The following is a 17,402-nucleotide window of genomic DNA, read 5'->3' as shown; positions in this document are numbered from 1 at the left end:
AATAATTAATCCTTTAGAATCATCTTTTATTTCAACGAAAGGATAAGAATATCCTTTGAAATCATGCGCATGATAACGAATCTTAACTCGTGCACCGAAGTGCCTCGGCGAGACGTCTCTGATTTTATTTATAATCTAGAATTGATTACAGACTTCTCGTAATTCCCGATAAAAATGCCATTAAAGACTAAGATTTCTTACCTCAGAGTGTCCAAAGGACCAACGTTTCGATAGAAACGTTTCGATAGGAACGCAAAAAGAATCCAAATAGGATAACAATGGCCGTTCTCCTTTACACGAACCGCGTGTATCTTGTACAACCGGTGGCCATGTTAGGTGGCGCGGTGGCCATATTCTTTATCTTTTCGCGATTTTCTGCCGATGTTAAGGCCCGTATTCATATGGCAGTTTTATAGATGTTAGCCTTAAATTGATAGAAATAAAGCTTAAGTCGTGGGCAAATAAACCAATCTTCGATTACTTTAATATGTGAGATAATTTTTCGTTTTTAAGACTAATAATAAACCAACAAACGCTAAAATTAGACCAACAATCATCAGCAAACGATTACGCATCGATTAGGCTTTTTTGAAATTAAAAATAAAATTTTTCCGGCTAACTTAATGCTAATTTTTCTTTTTAAATTTAAAAAAAAATTAAGAACCAACAAACGTTGTAATTAGGCCAACAATCACCAACAAACGACCAACAAACGATAAAAAAATATGAAAATTAATAAAGTCGAAGTTGACCGGCTAAGTTACCAGAGCTCTCGGGATTACGGGTTAGACGACATTTTCCATAAAAGTAGAGGGGATAATGTTGGTACTAAAGAATTAATTTTAAATTAATTTTTGTAGATTATTAGCACTGCGTAAGTCGTAATTTTTCAAAAAAAAAGGTAAAAAAATGCGCCAAGTACACGCATAGTAGTATATATGTATTATGTTGTTACCTCGAAAAAAACAAAGTGGTAGTATTATACCTCGAAATAACACCCTGTACATATTGTTTATACAATGCGTAATACTACAAAAAGGCGTGATATCTGTACAAAATTACCTTTTTTAAAAAAAAGATAAAGAAAGGCGCCAAGTACACGCATAGTAGTGTATATGTTGTTACCTCGAAAAAAAAAACAGTGGTAGTATTATACCTTAAAAAAATCTAAGTAACATGTGGTAGACGAAATCTTTGTATCTTGAAAAATCTCGAAAAAACCACCTCAAAAAAAAAAAACAAAGTAGTAGTATTATACCTCGAAAAAACCTAAGTAACAAGTGGTGGACGTAATCTTTGTATCTCCAAAAATCTCGAAAAAACCTAAGCAGTATTATTTTTATTTCCAAAAAATTATTACTCAAGTGATACACATCACAAAATTACGTTATCTTATCAAAAAATGAGTCGCGCTTCAAGTGATCTATTATTACAATTACAAAAAAGAAATGATATCTCTTTTTAAATTACAGCGCCAATTACAGAGAACATATATTTTTCGAGATACAAAGATTACGTCTACCACTTGTTACTTAGGTTTTTTCGAGGTATAATATTACTACTGCTTTTCTTCGATTAGAATAAAAAATTGAATCATGAAGAATTACACAGAGGTAACAGTACAAAATACAAATATTTTATTAAAATATTTAAACCCAACAAGGGAATACAAGGTATTTAAATACAAAGTTTATATATGTATTTTAAAAGATTTAATCGCATCGCAAAGAATTACAGAGGTAACAGTACAAAAAATAAAAATATTCTATTAAAATACATAAATTTTTCTTGTCAAAGAACTTGGCGCTGCTAGACCTCAAAATTAGGTCAGCCTGGTGTGTATGTGCGAGCGAGTGGGTGTGGGCGATGTGTGTGTGTGTGTGTGTGTGTGTGTGTGTGTGTGTGTGACGGTGAATAATGCTTATTACTAAGTATAGGATAAGTTAGGATAAGTTTATATTTTTAAAGCGATTAGAATTAAGTATAGAATAAGTAATATCTACATTTGTAAAAGGTCTCTCTCTCTCTCTCTCTCTCTAGCAGCGCCAAGTTTTTTGACAAAAAAAATTTATGTATTTTAATAAAATATTTTTATTTTTTGTACTGTTACCTCTGTAATTCTTTGCGATGCGATTAAATCTTTTAAAATACATATATAAACTTTGTATTTAAATACCTTGTATTCCCTTGTTGGGTTTAAATATTTTAATAAAATATTTGTATTTTGTACTGTTACCTCTGTGTAATTCTTCATGATTCAATTTTTTATTCTAATCGAAGAAAAGCAGTAGGTAGTAATATTATACCTCGAAAAAACCTAAGTAACAAGTGGTAGACGTAATCTTTGTATCTCGAAAAATATATGTTCTCTGTAATTGGCGCTGTAATTTAAAAAGAGATATTATTTCTTTTTTGTAATTGTAATAATAGATCACTTGAAGCGCGACTCATTTTTTGATAAGGTAACGTAATTTTGTGATGTGTATCACTTGAGTAATAATTTTTTGGAAATAAAAATAATACTGCTTAGGTTTTTTCGAGATTTTTGGAGATACAAAGATTACGTCCACCACTTGTTACTTAGGTTTTTTCGAGGTATAATACTACTACTTTGTTTTTTTTTCGAGGTGAAGTTTTTTCGAGATTTTTCAAGATACAAAGATTTCGTCTACCACATGTTACTTAGATTTTTTTAAGGTATAATACTACCACTGTTTTTTTTTTTTCGAGGTAACAACATATACACTACCAGAGAGAAACCTGAGAGAGGCCATCCCGGCATTTTTCGTCAATTTTTCTGTGTCGCATTTTCCGACGCGCCGCCTGAGAAAGTGCAACTCAACTACGTCGTTTCGCTCGGTAACCGCACATGGTTTGCGTCCGTGCTAATGGTTCGTGTCCGAACTAGCCAGTTAAGAGGGGATATGCTGCGGCCGCGGCGCACAGTGGAGCCGTTTGCGCGAATCGCGGAAAAAATTATGTTACTTGTGAAATATGCAATGAATGATCATAGAACCTTTCAATGTTGACTTATAAAAATTGCAAAAGTGTATATTTATTAAAAATTAATGATAGGAACAAGTATTTGATTGAAATTAAATAAAAATTCAATTTACATTTAATTTACGTATAAGAGCAAAGTAATTCTTGCGTCTCATCGCTTAAGTCTAAATTTTTTTGATGTGGTTTACTTCTTAAACTATAGTTATTAACGGATCGGATGACACGAGCATCATATGCATAACATCTTCATTTGTAAACAGACGGCTACATTTTCTACTATGATTAAGTCGATATATCGTTTATAGTCTTTATTTCTTGCCTCTTGAGCTTCTTCCGATAATGTCCCAACAGGTAACGCTGCATTTTCCGAGGCATTTTCTATAATTTCCTTACCGTGAAGAAGAATTTTATGAACGGTAATTGGCATAAAGTACCAAGAATATTTTTCAATAAATATATATTCCGCTGCCTTGTACGCATAAGAACCGAATTTTTCTGAATTTATTTCTTCACCACAATTAATCGTTTGTAATATTGTGGAAAATCTTCTGATCAATTCCTCGTCAACTCCAGTTATTTCTGCTGTGATTTTTGGATCAGCAAAAAATCGTCGAGAAGTATTTCCGTCATTAGATGATCCGGAACCTTGTTTAACGATGTCTACCCTCAGTCCAAGTTTATTATAACAAGCGTTTTGTATTCTTTTTTTTTGTTTCTTCTTTTTGAACGCGTGTTTCTGGCGTTGTTGACCACTTATTCTTGAAAGACAAATTGTAGGCAATATGTAATATACATTCCATGAATTTGATTCGTGCGTGCAAGGGTGACATTCCTAATTTGAGTGCTTCTTTTCTTTGTTAGACCTTTTATTAATTTCTGTTAAGTTGTTCATTTGAGATGGTTTGGAACCGCAAATGAAGCACGAAGATGATGAAGGCGTGTGGGTTATGAAGACGTAAGGGCATCATCTGTGACTAATTCTTGATAGGAGATGGAAAAGCTTTTCATGTCTTGAAAGGAGAAAGGAACGCAACGGATAATTGTTGTTTCGAGTGCATGTTGTTGCTGCAAAAGTCTTTTATAACAATTGGCACTAACTAGTCACAGATGGTGCCCTTACGTCTTACTTCATTTTACGATAAAAATATTATTATTTGGTATAATGATCGACCTTCTTCAACGAGATATTGCAGAGCAATACAATTTGAATACACAAAAGAAACTGCTGAAAAAATAAAAAGTGAAAAGCAACGTATGGATGACGAAATTGCTCAATTACGAGAAACAGAAATAGAAAAGTTTGGACCACATTCAAAATAAATCATCAAATGATATTTACGATGATAGACGGTAAGGTAGCTTAAGCTGTAACCCACACGCCTTCATCATCTTCGTGCTTCATTTGCGGTTCCAAACCATCTCAAATGAACAACTTAACAGAAATTAATAAAAGGTCTAACAAAGAAAAGAAGCACTCAAATTAGGAATGTCACCCTTGCACGCACGAATCAAATTCATGGAATGTATATTACATATTGCCTACAATTTGTCTTTCAAGAATAAGTGGTCAACAACGCCAGAAACACGCGTTCAAAAAGAAGAAACAAAAAAAAAAGAATACAAAACGCTTTTTATAATAAACTTGGACTGAGGGTAGACATCGTTAAACAAGGTTCCGGATCATCTAATGACGGAAATACTTCTCGACGATTTTTTTGCTGATCCAAAAATCACAGCAGAAATAACTGGAGTTGACGAGGAATTGATCAGAAGATTTTCCACAATATTACAAACGATTAATTGTGGTGAAGAAATAAATTCAGAAAAATTCGGTTCTTATGCGTACAAGGCAGCGGAAATATATATTTATTGAAAAATATTCTTGGTACTTTATGCCAATTACCGTTCATAAAATTCTTCTTCACGGTAAGGAAATTATAGAAAATGCCTCGGAAAATGCAGCGTTACCTGTTGGGACATTATCGGAAGAAGCTCAAGAGGCAAGAAATAAAGACTATAAACGATATATCGACTTAATCATAGTAGAAAATGTAGCCGTCTGTTTACAAATGAAGATGTTATGCATATGATGCTCGTGTCATCCGATCCGTTAATAACTATAGTTTAAGAAGTAAACCACATCAAAAAAATTTAGACTTAAGCGATGAAACGCAAGAATTACTTTGCTCTTATACGTAAATTAAATGTAAATTGAATTTTTATTTAATTTCAATCAAATACTTGTTCCTATCATTAATTTTTAATAAATATACACTTTTGCAATTTTTATAAGTCAACATTGAAAGGTTCTATGATCATTCATTGCATATTTCACAAGTAACATAATTTTTTCCGCGATTCGCGCAAACGGTTCCACTGTGCGCCGCGGCCGCAGCATATCCCCTCTTAACTGGCTAGTTCGGACACGAACCATTAGCACGGACGCAAACCATGTGCGGTTACCGAGCGAAACGACGTAGTTGAGTTGCACTTTCTCAGGCGGCGCGTCGGAAAATGTGACACAGAAAAATTGACGAAAAATGCCGGGATGGCCTCTCTCAGGTTTCTCTCTTGACACTACTATGCGTGTACTTGGCGCCTTTTCTTTACCTTTTTTTTTAAAAAAGGTAATTTTGTACAGATATCACGCCTTTTTGTAGTATTACGCATTGTATAAAACAATATGTACAGGGTGTTATTTCGAGGTATAATACTACCACTTTGTTTTTTTCGAGGTAACAACATAATACATATATACTACTATGCGTGTACTTGGCGCATTTTTTTACCTTTTTTTTGAAAAAGGTAATTTTGTACGGATATCACGCCTTTTTGTAGTGTCATATAAGACGTCGGCGTTAGAAAAAGATAGAAGAAGAAGTATCTTAATAAAAAATTTTCACATTTAGACTTTGCGTCGCAATATCTCCGCTCGTAGGGCACGGAGCGGGATATTATAAGAGAAACCCCTCCCCCCCTAATTGGACCCCAAGCTATCGATCAAGCCTACTTAGAACTTGATCCGTTCACTCGTTATTGAGATCTCAACATCTCGGGTACTCGCAACCCGTCGCGTCGCGTAAAAGAGTCACGGTCGGTCTCGCTCCGCGTGTACTTGGCGCGAGACACTACTGTGTCTCTTGATTCTGCCGCTAGGGAATTTTTAAGTCGATTCTTATGAATCAAGCTTGAATTCGATGTCTAGGTGTCCCAGGTTGCCGATGACGAGGTTCACATAGTGCGCTTCATAGTTTTCGGTATCCAGGTGTATTAATACCTTGAATTCGATGTCCACGTGTTCCAGGTTGCTGATGTCGGGTTCCAGATAGTGCGCTCTATAGTTTTCGGTGTCCAGGTATAATAATACGTTGAATTCGATGTCTAGGTGTCCCACGTTTCCGATGACAAGGTCCACATAGTGCGCTCCGTAGTTTTCGGTGTCTACGTGTATTAATACCTCGAATTCGATATCTACGTGTCCTACATTCAGATTTAAAGTTATTAATACACCTAGACACCAAAAACTACAAAGCGCACTATGTGGACCTCGTCATCGGCAACCTGGGACACGTAGACATCGAATTCGAGGTATTATTACATCTAGACACCGAAAACTACGGAGCGCGCTATCTGGACCTCGTCATCAGCAATCTGAGACACCTAGACATCAATTTCAAGATATTAATACACGTAGACACCGACAACTACGGAGCGCACTATGTGGACCTCGTCATCGGCAACCTGGGACACCTAGACATCGAATTCAAGGTATTAATACACGTAGACACCGAAAACTACGGAGCGCACTATGTGGACCTTGTCATCGGCAACCTGGGACACCTAGACATCAAATTCAACGTACGATTACATCTGGACACCGAAAACTATGAAGCGCACTATCTGGATCCCGTCATCGGCAACCTGGGACACGTGGACATCGAATTCAACGTACGATTACACATGGACACCGAAAACTATGAAGCGCACTATCTGGATCCCGTCATCGGCAACCTGGGACACGTGGACATCGAATTCAAGGTATTAATACACGTAGACACCGAAAACTACGGAGCGCACTATGTGGACCTCGTCATCGGCAACCTGGGACACGTAGACATCGAATTCAACGTATTATTACACCTGGACACCGAAAACTATGAAGCGCACTATCTGGACCTCGTCATCGGCAACCTGGGATACCTAGACATCGAATTCAAGCTTGATTCATAAGAATCGACTTAAAAATTCCCTAGCGGCACTTTCTGCCAAGCGTAGAGAACCTTCTGTTCCGTTAACTTAATATATATTATATCAAGCTTGATTCATAAGAATCGACTTAAAAATTCCCTAGCGGCACTTTCTGCCAAGCGTAGAGAACCTTCTTTTCCGTTGACTCAATATATATTAAGTATATATTACCTAATTTACCTAAATAGAAATCTTCCTCCTGACCGATAAGTCTATCGACCTAATTTCGAAATACGCGCGCGATATCGAAACTGGCGATACCTGCGCCGCCAGCGTCGAAAAAGTGAAAGGGACGTTTCTCTGATAATCATAATAATATTGAGACGTCGGCGTTAGGAGTAGGAGGAGGAGGAGGAGTATCTTAAAAATAAATTTTCCCATTTGGACTTTGCGTCGCAATATCTCCGCTCGTAGGGCACGTAGCGGAATATTATGAGAGAACCCCCCCCCCCCCTAATTGGACCCCAAGCTATCGATCAAGCCTACTTAGAACTTGATCCGTTCACTCGTTATCGAGATCTCAACATCTCGGGTACTCGCAACCCGTCGCGTCGCGTAAAAGAGTCACGGTCGGTCTCGCTCCGCGTGTACTTGGCGCGAGACACTACCGTGTCTCTTGATCTGTTAGTTAGAGGAAGCCTTTTTCAAAATATACGCGCACGAATACAAAATAATCAAACCTTTTTGACACATGCGTGATAATGAAAGGACAGTATTTGTTATTTGTTTTAAGACTTCTATGTAATCTTCGGTATTTCTATTTTCCATTACACAATCGGAAATGTCTGAAATTGTAGAACAATTAAATTTACTCATACATTTACATATAATATAGAGTATCTTTTGCAATTTAATGAACTAATTGATGACTGAACTAAGAAATTGTTTTACTTACTCTATTATTATATCTAATTAGGATTGTCCATAATTGACAATTATTGTTTTTTAGTTAAGGTACCGTTGCAAATGTTCCATCCACAAAGATTGTAAGTGGTTTATGAATTTTATTCATGATTGACTCAAAAATTTATCAATAAAACTAACTGCTTCTGTGTCATTATTTTTAATAACAAATTCAACATTAAAACTTTCTTCATCTAACGCAAGTAATTGCCCTTACGAAAAAAACACTTTAAATAACACCCCAAAAAATACCAAAAAAACACCAAAAAATATTGGCGAAATTTTCGGTGTCATTTTTGGTGTTTTTCTTGGCGTTAACGCTCAAATGGTGTAAACGCCATTTGGGGATCCGAAATTACGCCATTATTTTTTGGTGTTTTTTTAGGTATTTTTCTTGGCGTTAACGCTCAAATGGTGTAAACGCCATTTGAGTATCCAAAATTACGCTATTATTTTTTGGTGTTTCTTTGGGTGTTTTTTTAGGTGTTATTTAGGGTGTTTTTTTCGTAAGGGTATATATTTCATAAAAAACGATATATATATATATATATATATATATATATATATATGTATATATAAATTATAAAATGCAAGGTTAAAATTTTGACTTTTTATTATGAAGTCACATTATACATATAACTTCGAATTATACATAGATATAGATAAACCATACATACTCGTCACTGAGTAAAAATGGCGATCATGCGACTCTGACGCCGCGTCCATTTACCGACTTTGACGATAAATATACCAGATACATACATATGTGTGACACCGGAACCTCTATGAAGTTGGCCGGACAACTTTCACGTATCGAACTTTCATTAATTGGAATCGATTGGTGGTCGTTTGGTGGTCTTTGGTAGTCTAGTCCGATCGTTTGGTGGGTTAGTCGTTTTCCTGTAAAATAAAAATAAAATTTCCGGTGTGAAGTTAGCCGGACAATTTTTATTTTTCAACCAATTTAACTTTTTTATAGCTCATTCTACGCGCGATCGTTTGGTGGTCACGAATATCACCGTTAAAACGTTTGGTGGTGCAACCGTTTTCCCAGAAAATAGAAAAAACCGTATGCGCATAATGCCGTATTCGGAACAATTGTATTTATCACCCAAATTGACTTTGATAGGGCTCAATCGACGCAGAATCGTTTGGTGGTCACGAATATCGTCATTAAAACGTTTGGTGGTCAATGGTTTTCCTAAGAAATAGAAAAAACCGTACTCTCACGCCATTGGTCGCATGACTCCGTGACGTTAGCTCGGTAATTTGATGGATAAACATTATTTATCAATCAAATTGACTTTCATACGGCTCAATCGACGCGGAATCGTTTGGTGGTCACGAATATAATCAGTAAAACGTTTGGTGGTCAACCGTTTTCCCAGAAAAAAGGAAAAACCGTATGCTCACGCCATTGGTCGTATGACTCTGTGCTATTAGTCAGAAAAATTGTATTTGTCACCCAAATTGACTTTGATAGGGCTCAATCGACGCGGAATCGTTTGGTGGTCACGAATATTGTCATTAAAACGTTTGGTGGTCAACCGTTTTCCTAAGAAATAGAAAAAACCGTACTCTCACGCCATTGGTCGCATGACTCCGTGACGTTAGCTCGGTAATTTGATGGATAAACATTATTTATCAATCAAATTGACTTTCATACGGCTCAATCGACGCGGAATCGTTTGGTGGTCACGAATATAATCAGTAAAACGTTTGGTAGTCAACCGTTTTCCCAGAAAAAAAGGAAAAAAACCGTATGCTCACGCCATTGGTCGTATGACTCTGTGCTATTAGTCAGAAAAATTGTATTTGGCACCCAAATTGACTTTGATAGGGCTCAATCGACGCGGAATCGTTTGGTGGTCACGAATATTGTCATTAAAACGTTTGGTGGTCAACCGTTTTCCTAAGAAATAGAAAAAACCGTACTTTCACGCCATTGGTCGCATGACTCCGTGACGTTAGCTCGGTAATTTGATGAATAAACATTATTTATCAATCAAATTGACTTCCATACGGCTCAATCGACGCGGAATCGTTTGGTGGTCACGAATATAATCAGTAAAACGTTTGGTGGTCAACCGTTTTTCCAGAAAAAAGGAAAAACCGTATGCTCACGCCATTGGTCGTATGACTCTGTGCTATTAGTCAGAAAAATTGTATTTGGCACCCAAATTGACTTTGATAGGGCTCAATCGACGCGGAATCGTTTGGTGGTCACGAATATCGTCATTAAAACGTTTGGTGGTCAATGGTTTTCCTAAGAAATAGAAAAAACCGTACTCTCACGCCATTGGTCGCATGACTCCGTGACGTTAGCTCGGTAATTTGATGAATAAACATTATTTATCAATCAAATTGACTTCCATACGGCTCAATCGACGCGGAATCGTTTGGTGGTCACGAATATAATCAGTAAAACGTTTGGTGGTCAACCGTTTTCCCAGAAAAAAGGAAAAACCGTATGCTCACGCCATTGGTCGTATGACCCTGTGCTATTAGTCAGAAAAATTGTATTTGTCACCCAAATGACTTGATAGGGCTCAATCGACGCGGAATCGTTTGGTGGTCACGAATATTGTCATTAAAAACGTTGGTGGTCAATCGTTTTCCTAAGAAATAAAAAAAAAACCGTACTCTCACGCCATTGGTCGCATGACTCCGTGACGTTAGCTCGGTAATTTGATGAATAAACATTATTTATCAATCAAATTAACTTTCATACGGCTCAATCGACGCGGAATCGTTTGGTGGTCACGAATATCGTCATTAAAACGTTTGGTGGTCAATCGTTTTCCTAAGAAATAGATAAAACCGTACTCTCACGCCATTGGTCATATGACTTCGTGACGTTAGCTCGGTAATTGATGGATAAACATTATTTATCAATCAAATTGACTTTCATACGGCTTAATCGACGCGGAATCGTTTGGTGGTCGCGAATATAATCAGTAAAACGTTTGGTGGTCAACCGTTTTCCCAGAAAAAAAGGAAAAACCGTATGCTCACGCATTGGTCGTATGACTCACGATTCCGCGTCGATTGAGCCGTATGAAAATCAATTTGATTGATAAATAATGTTTATCCATCAAATTACCGAGCTAACGTCACGAAGTCATACGACCAATGGCGTGAGAGTACGGTTTTATCTATTTCTTAGGAAAACGATTAACCACCAAATGTTTTAATGACAATATTCGTAATCACCAAACGATTCCGCGTCGATTGAGCCCTATCAAAGTCAATTTGGGTGACAAATACAATTTTTCTGACTAATAGCACAGAGTCATACGACCAATGGCGTGAGCATACGGTTTTTTCTTTTTCCGGGAAAACGGTTGACCACCAAACGTTTTACTGATTATATTCGTGACCACCAAACGATTCCGCGTCGATTGAGCCGTATGAAAGTCAATTTGATTGATAAATAATGTTTATCCATCAAATTATCGAGCTAACGTCACGGAGTCATGCGACCAATGGCGTGAGAGTACGGTTTTCTCTATTTCTTAGGAAAACCATTGACCACCAAACGTTTTAATGACGATATTCGTGACCACCAAACGATTCTGCGTCGATTGAGCCCTATCAAAGTCAATTTGGGTGATAAATACAATTGTTCCGAATACGGCATTATGTGCATACGGTTTTTTCTATTTTCTGGGAAAACGGTTGACCACCAAACGTTTTACCGGTGATATTCGTGACCACCAAACGATTCCGCGTCGAATGAGCTATAAAAAAGTTAAATTGGTTAAAAAATAAAAATTGTCCGGCTAACTTCACACCGGAAATTTATTTTTATTTTACAGGAAAACGACTAACCACCAAACGATCGGACTAGAGAGCTACCAAAGACCACCAAACGACCACCAATCGATTCCAATTAATGAAAGTTCGATACGTTGAAGTTGTCCGGCCAACTTCATAGAGGTGACACCGGATATGTCTTCGCTTTGTGGTGTGTGTTGGCAGCATGTGGAGGAGATCGGGAGATGCGCGGGGCCTGTATTCCGTTCCTACCTACCGATAACTGTCGGTTCGATTAAGCGTCGTTGCGCAGGTTTCTCGTATCGTATAGAACCTGCGCCAACATGTCCGACCACGCCGACGCCGTACGGCACTGAAAACGAACAGAATATGGCCCCTGCGCATGCGCTAGCAGCGCATCCCCTCCACATGCTGCCAACGCACACCAAAGCAAAGGCACATCCGTGTGCTGTCGAGCGTCTAAATCATTAGTTCAAACAAATAATTAATGTAAAATAAATATTCAATAAATGTAAAAAAAAATTTTTTACAATGAATTGTACAATGTATAAAATTAATAAAAAATAAATATTAAAAAAAACATTAAAAAAATATCATCTACTGCTACATGCTACTTGGGTATATATATACAGGGTGTTTCTTAAAGACCGCGCACTAACTACATAGCGTTATTCCTGATCAAAAATTGAGTTGAAAAGTCCCGAACCATTTTCTTCTATAATGCTTTACCAAGCTGTAATTATTGAGTAAAGTCAATCCAATCAGCGCCGACCTTTAAGCCCCTTGCACAATGCCAGGCAACAGGCAATAGGAACAGGAAATAACCAAAAAATCGTTAATTACAACCTAAAAAATTCAAATGCTATGATTGGTTGGCAATAGGCAATAGGCACAGAATTTCCAACGTGACGGAAACTCTGTGTCTATTGCCTGTGTCACTGTTTATTCTGCATTTATACATGATTTCTGATTTCTATTCCCTGTTCCTATTGCCTGTTGCCTGGCATTGTGCAAGGGGCTTTAGTCGGGCGCACGTCAGTGAGCCACGCGCCTGGTAGTGTGCGTGCGCGCTCCGCCGCTACGTTCAACGCTACGCGGCGGCGCCGCGGCGGCGCGCGGCCCGGCCGCGGCGGTGCTGCGTCTTCGCGCGCGCGTCGCGTGGAATATTCTTACGCATCGTAATAATAGAAATAATTTTTTCTTGCACTAAGAATTACATGTTACTTCTGTCAGAAGTATCTTCTTACAGAAAATTTCGGTGAACTCTCGCCAAGACATAAACCATCTTCAACACATGAAGATTTAAACAAATACAAAAAAATAAACTGTGTATTTTACAATAATTATTTTCTAAACAATCCGTTTCTTCAGATATCTCTGCGTTAATTGAAATTAAATTTTGAAACATAGCACTTATTCAATTTTTCTACGAGATTCACCTCTAGTTACTCAGAAGTAATAAATTTTTTAGAGAAATAACAATTAGATATTTAAATAATCTTATGCTTAAAAGAAAATACGTAAAACGTATTAAAAAATAAAGAAAGATTTCTTTCTTTATGAGAAAACGATTTATCTTAAGGGGGCATATACACCTAGAATGGTGTATGGAATTTTTGCAGTTTTCGTTTGCGTTTTCGCAATTTTCTTGAAGCTTAGGATCTGAAGAATATGTGGTGACAATTTCAAGTAAATATTTCAAGAAATAACGAAGTTATGGCAGAAAGAGTGCATGCCTTTGTTGGACGCGCGCCGCGCACGTTTCTCAAACTGGTACCCAAAACATCTCGAAAACCACTGAACCGATTACCTTGAATTTTTGTGTGCTTATTGTACACATAATTATCTAGTCTTTGTCGTAGGATTTTTTTTTTCATTGTTTACTTTTTGTTTTATGGGCAAATTAAGAAAGAATTTTTCCTTCAAAAATTGCAACGTTAAATTCATATGTCCGCCATTTTGTCAAAAATTGATATTTTCAAAATCGGCTACGACAAAGACTAGATTATAGTATCTATTTTAAGAATTATTTTGGTTTTTTTGTTTTAGATGATTTTTCAAGAAATGGCAATGGGTACCATTTGCGGTAATTTTTTTGCGACGCTCCGAAAAAGATGTTACAACTTTTTTAATTTTAAAAATTTTTTAATAAAAACATTCAAACATACTCTCGAAAGTACGTACTCTTTACTAGAAAAAAAATCCGATTCTAAAATTCAAACAATTCCTCTAAAAAAAATCCCCAAAATGACCTTTTTTTCCCGCTCCTAGGTGTATATGCCCCCTTAAGTCAAGAATAACGCTTTTCAGATATACAATTTAAAACTTAAGGTAAATGAGAGCAAAACACCGATTTTATAGCGAATAATAAGTCGCTCATTTGCTGCAACAATGACAAAACTCAAAAATCGCTCTTTTTGAGTTATTCGTAAAGGGAAAAAGGTTGTTACATGTACTATTCACAGTTAAATCGGTTTCACGAACTCACCCGAGAGAACAGTTGTGTCTCTATTTCTATTGTGCCATATCATTTAGTGAATTATGTAGGTTGCAATACCGTCTTATCTCATTGTCAGTCAATCTCAGTTGTCATTTTGTCGTATAGTGAGAACATCGTAAAAGTTGCAAAAAGAGTAACTTGCCAATACGGCATTTTAAAATTCTCATAGAAAGTTATAACAGCTCAAAACTTTAAAACGTGTCTCCTGAAAAATCACAATTTTTTAGTTATTATGTCACTGTTGCAGCAAATGGGCGAATAAATAATAACACATTTAATAATTTAAAACAAAATACAATTCAAATGTATCGTATTTCGGTTTTGGTTTAGACTTTCTTCAGTATAATATTTCGCAATTATCTTAAGTCTAATCGTCAACAAGGCATAAATAAAAATAAAATGTAGTCATATTCGTAAAACATAGGTCGGTGGTGTAGTTGTTAGAAAAGGTTGAACATAAGATAAATCACGTGACTAACTACTGCCTTTTAAATAAAATGAGATTACAAAATTAGTTGCAATTCGTATAAGTTTTTTCATGAAGACGTAAAATTCACTTACCAGACAGTCGATCTCGTGATAATCTACCATATCTGGTTTTAGTAACGAAACAATGCTTATAAGTTAAGATCAGCGCATGGCCTGTGAAGCCCTAGACTCAAGCGCAAGGTGAAATGAGTACAGACAAATATAAAACATTATAATATAATACATATTATGTACAATAAAATAACACTATTAAATAAATAAAAATAAATTAACAAATAAAACAGACTACAGATGTCAATTGTGTGGAAGTCTCTCGACACAATAAAAGAATAATCATTAGAAAGATTTTTTATTTATTAGCTTATTTCATCTTGTGCTTGAGTCTAGCCCTTCAGTCCGTGCGTTATTGATGTTAACTCATAAGCATTGTTTCGTTACTGAAACCAGACACAGTAGATTATCATGAGATTGACCGTCTGGTAAGTGAATTTTACATCTTTATGAAAAAAAAATTATACGAATTGCAGCTAACTTTGTAATCTCATTTTATTTAAAAGGCAGTAGTTAGTCACGTGATTTATCTTATGTTCAACCTTTTCTAACAACTAAACCACCGACCTATGTTTTACGAATATGACTACATTTTATTTTTATTTAAGCCCGTGGCACATAGAAAAACTTAAACAGTAAAACTCAAGCAGTAAGCAAATCAGCCAATCACAGTCAAGAACTTAAGGCACGGCCCTAAGCGGTAGCGAATCCATACCGTTGATTTCTTACTGCTTAAGTTTTACTGCTTAAGTTTTTCTATGTGCCAAGGCCCTTATGCGTTGTTGAAGATTAGACTTAATTAGATAATTGCGAAATATTATACTGAAGAAAGTCTAAACCAAGACCGAAATACGATACATTTGAATTGTATTTTGTTTTAAATTATTAAATGTGTTATTATTTATTCGCCCATTTGCTGCAACAGTGACATAACTAAAAAATTGTGATTTTTCAGGAGACACGTTTTAAAGTTTTGAGCTGTTATAACTTTCTATGAGAATTTTAAAATGCCGTATTGGCAAGTTACTCTTTTTGCAACTTTTACGATGTTCTCACTACACGACAAAATGACAACTGAGATTGACTGATATAAGACAGTATTACAACCTACATAATTCACTAAATGATATGGCACAATAGCGACACAACTGTTCTCTCGGGTGAGTTCGTGAAACCGATTTAACTGTGAATAGTACATGTAACAACCTTTTTCCTTGTACGAATAACTCAAAAAGAGCGATTTTTGAGTTTTGTCATTGTTGCAGCAAATGAGCGACTTATTATTCGCTATAAAATCGGTGTTTTGCTCTCATTTACCTTAAGTTTAAAATTGTACATCTGAAAAGCGTTATTCTTGATTTAAGATAAATCGTTTTCTCATAAAGGAAGAAATCTTTCTTTATTTTTTAATACGCTTTACGTATTTTCTTTTAAGCATAAGATTATTTAAATATCTAATTGTTATTTCTCTTAAAAAATTTATTACTTCTGACTAACTAGGTGAATCTCGTAGAAAAATTGAATAAGTGCTTTGTTTCAAAATTTAATTTCAATTAACGCAGAGATATCTGATGAAACGGATTGTTTAGAAAATAATTATTGTAAAATACACAGTTTATTTTTTTGTATTTGTTTAAATCTTCATGTGTTGAAGATGGTTTATGTCTTGGAGAGAGTTCACCGAAATTTTCTGTAAGAAGGTACTTCTGACAGAAGTAACATGTAGAGGGAGTCCGGGAGACTTGACCATAGAGGAGAGTTGAACCACTTTAAATATCTCGTTCAAATTTTGAACAAAGTGCTCAATCCGAGCACGTGACAATATGACGCTTGGTAGTGCGTTTCGACTGTGAGTGAGACAAACGTGTTTTAACGTGCTCGGATTGAGCTCTTTGTTCAAAATTTGAACGAGATATTTGAAGTGGTTCAACTCTCCTCTATGGTCAAGTCTCCCGGACTCCCCCTAATTCTTAGTGCAAGAAAAAATTATTTCTATTATTACGATGCGTAAGAATATTTCACGCGACGCGCGCGCGAAGACGCAGCACCACCGCGGCCGGGCCGCGCGCCACCGCCGGCGCCGCCGCGTAGCGTTGAACGTAGCGGCGGAGCGCTCACGCACACTACCAGGCGCGTGGCTCACTGATGTGCGCCCGGCTAAAGGTCGGCGCTGATTGGATTGACTTTACTCAATAATTACAGCTTGGTAAAGCATTATAGAAGAAAATGGTTCGGGACTTTTTGACTCAATTTTTGATCAGGAATAACACTATGTAGTTAGTGCGCGGTCTTTAAGGAACACCCTGTATATATATATATATATATATAATTCAAAGTTAGATGTATGTATAATGTGGCCTCATAATAAGTTAAAGTTTTAACCTTGCATTTTATAATTTTTATCTTTTGTTTTATAATTGAGTGTCAACAC

The 17,402-nt window shown here is 36.4% G+C and overlaps 1 long non-coding RNA gene across 1 annotated transcript; it reads right to left on the bottom strand.

Annotated features, from left to right (window-relative positions):
- Positions 1–207: 207 nt before the first annotated feature.
- On the bottom strand, positions 208–8,475 carry LOC139823077 (uncharacterized). The gene is made up of 3 exons (XR_011734685.1): positions 8,147–8,475; positions 7,932–8,036; positions 208–424 (listed from the first exon to the last, which is right to left on the bottom strand). It is a non-coding gene; the product is annotated as an uncharacterized lncRNA (long non-coding RNA).
- Positions 8,476–17,402: the final 8,927 nt, after the last annotated feature.

Source organism: Temnothorax longispinosus, chromosome 12, assembly GCF_030848805.1.
Source record: "Temnothorax longispinosus isolate EJ_2023e chromosome 12, Tlon_JGU_v1, whole genome shotgun sequence".
Classification (NCBI taxonomy): domain Eukaryota; kingdom Metazoa; phylum Arthropoda; class Insecta; order Hymenoptera; family Formicidae; genus Temnothorax; species Temnothorax longispinosus.
This window is presented reverse-complemented; position numbering and strand designations above follow the sequence as displayed.